The 3107-nt window shown below is 33.7% G+C and overlaps 1 long non-coding RNA gene across 1 annotated transcript; it reads right to left on the reverse strand.

The window, feature by feature from the left end:
• Positions 1 to 384: 384 nt before the first annotated feature.
• On the reverse strand, positions 385 to 2780 carry LOC135202967 (uncharacterized). Its single transcript, XR_010311836.1, has 3 exons — positions 2693 to 2780; positions 2403 to 2498; positions 385 to 511 (listed from the first exon to the last, which is right to left on the reverse strand). It is a non-coding gene; the product is annotated as an uncharacterized LOC135202967 (long non-coding RNA).
• Positions 2781 to 3107: the final 327 nt, after the last annotated feature.

A 3107-nucleotide genomic window follows, 5' to 3' on the forward strand; every position in this document is an offset into this window, starting at 1 on the left:
TAAATCTGAAAAGAGGATTTCAGTTACAGTATATTCATTAACACACTGCATTTTAAAGGTGATATTCCTACTCAGCAGTTACTAAAGATACAAAACAAATGGCATAACATTTTTCACACCATTTTACATCTCACCTGGCACAAAATCTGCACTGATTTCTGCCACATACTTTCAATTTATTCTCTTTGGCATCTTCCACTTTCTTTCTGAATTCTTCATATCTGTTTTTCTTCAATTTAAGTCTACTTGAGAGCAAAATCCTCTTAAACAGTTCTATGGCACTAAAAATATGATATGCGTAAGTTGTTTCAAGGTATTTAGTAAATAATTATAACATGAGTAAAGCAAAAAATAAAAATATCATGCTAAATCCATAATCATTACCTCTTTCTTTTTGTGATAATGCTGATGCTAGTGATGCCTCCAATTCTCTATCCCTACCAGGCTGCAACTTTGAAAACAGCAGACAGGAAAAGAAGACAACCATTCCACATTCTACAGATATACACATCTGAAATTCAAACAAAACAATTAACCCCTTCTTTACCGGGTGGGTGAGCAGAATGTAAACATTGCGTTCGCTGCCGAACTGAATCTCTCGGTAGTGACTCCAGTTTGGAGGGGTGCCGATCGTAAAAATATTGCCAAAAATACACTAATCAAGACAGGCTAATGAAATTATCAGGTATTATTAGTACTATAATAACGCATATTTTCGTTAGTTTTATCATCCTACAGGGAAAATAAATGATTTTATGAAAAAAAAAAAAAGGGAACTCAGTGTCCTTTGTACAAGGGACACTGGTGGTCGGTGAGAAAACTACGGTCTTGAATAGAAATTCGGTGCTTACAGAATGTTGGTATATCGCACCTGGAACATGCACATAAAGTATTATCAAAATAGAACAGTAAATAAGCACGTAATAACAAAAAAAAAAAAAAAAAAAAAAAAAAAGAGCAAAAACTAAAGCGAAAGCCCCGCCAATAAATATGGAAATCGCAAATTTTTTAGTATATCTTTCAAAAACATTGGTCAATGTATTTTCTACGTTTTCTAAGATTAGTTTCATCACAGAAAACAACTTTAGGGGCATCAGGGGTATCTAAACTAATTTTTCAAGTTTCTTGTCCTCAGAAAAAATCGCTTTTTTGCTTTTTCTCTGGCTTGGTTTTTTATATATAAAGTTACTATAAGGGGCTTTATTTATACCTTCATTTATCTGGTGTTCATATCTTTTATTTGTAAAATGTAATAAGTGAATAAATAAATAAATACAGTAAATGATGATACAACTGGTTTTTTACTTGGGTAGAAGTTATTACATGTTTACGCTTGTCTGGTTTTGTGATTTTTGTTGAGACGCAGTTCATCTGTCACCTACACACTACTATACGCAGTAATAATACTATTTTTTTTGGGTTCATCATACGTCTGCATCGTGTCATACTGTTTATTTTGCTCCAAACTCTTCAAACCGAAATTACAGAATGATTGGAAGTCCCTATCTGAAAAGAGGAGTTTTGGTGGTACTATGCGTACCACCTTTATGCACCCGGTGCGGTATAGTAGACTTGAATGGTGGTACCCACCTACCTCCAAACAAACTTTCGGTAATGAAGAGGTTAAAGGGAAATTGCTACTTGGAGCTACAGCCTAAGATTGTGCCCAAGAATTCAAGAAGAAAATCTACATCTAAAGACCATAAAGTTGACTACAAAAATAAAACATTAAAATGAAATTTTAAATCAATTTGTATTTTTCATAGCTAACAAACATGAGGTCTTAACAACACGATAATCTTGTGCCACCTGGAAACTGGTTATAAACAATCAAAGATTGTAAAGCAAGGAATCTGTGATATAAAAAATCAAAGACAGTACTACACACTGTACCTGGGGACCAATAGGATGCTGCTAAGAACTTTAGTATCAACTACTATCACTCAGAATAGGTGATTTTACTTTTATCTCTTTTAAGGGGTGTACTCCTTAAACGTACCTTGTGTGGCACACTGTAAATGGTACCAAACGTTCTAAGCAGAGTCCCTTCTGTCCTGCAGTATTGCTTTCCATTTGGCTCTTTTCATCCTTTCTCTTTAGTCTCTTTTTATTTAGGAGTTCAACTCATTTAGCATTACTATTCCAATTCTGATTTTTTGTTGACGATGTGACTTAGTGGTATCATCAGCTAAAGTACTCATTATATACTATATAATACCATTTGAAAATGTTGTACTTTACCATACACCTGACCTGAGTTAAAGAAACTGTAAAATTAAGGTTTGAACAGAGAACAGTGTATGCATAACATTGTTGTCATCTCAAGTACTTAAAACGATACCTCAAAATATAAAATTGTTTGAATTCATGACATTAAAAAACCCAAGATATACCACACGTACCTTTTTAACAGCTATATGCTTCCATGTATCATAACTCATTCTTGGATATCCACGCTCACCCAAATCTTCAGCATACTGGAGCAAACGTGATAACATCTGGAAGATTGAAACACTTAGTCTAAAAGCTCAGAGAGAGAGAGAGAATACACATGATAGTTTGCCATCATGATAATGTAATTATTAACAGCAACAATTTTTAGTGTACCAAATAATTCCCAATTAAAATATATATAGATTTCATAAGTGAAGAAAGAGTTTCTCTCTCTTTACAAAAACGAAAATGAAAATACCTCAATAGAAATTTTATCTGGGGGGATGATGGTAAAACTCCAAGCTCCATCACTTCCGGTCGAACCCATATTTGAACTTCATCCCCCAGTTCTGCTAGATGTTACTGGGGGAAAAAATATGTATATAACAGTTAAACGTCCACCTACTCTAAAGGTAAACATCTTCCAACAAAATCTGAATCCTAGTTGACAACCCAGTTATTTAATACAATTAACAGCATCTTCATACCAAACAGGAAAACAAGCTATTACAAGAGCCTTCTGACTAACTTTGGGTTCATTACAAAGTTATACACCCTCACTGGAGATATCACAATAAGGAATATGGCATTTAACTTATTTTGTCTAAGTGAAATAAATCTTGCCAAAGAATGGATTCTTATAAATGAACTCATAAACAAGGAAGTGTTTAAAC

This window comes from Macrobrachium nipponense, chromosome 33 (assembly GCF_015104395.2).
Source record: "Macrobrachium nipponense isolate FS-2020 chromosome 33, ASM1510439v2, whole genome shotgun sequence".
Taxonomy (NCBI): Eukaryota; Metazoa; Arthropoda; class Malacostraca; order Decapoda; family Palaemonidae; genus Macrobrachium; species Macrobrachium nipponense.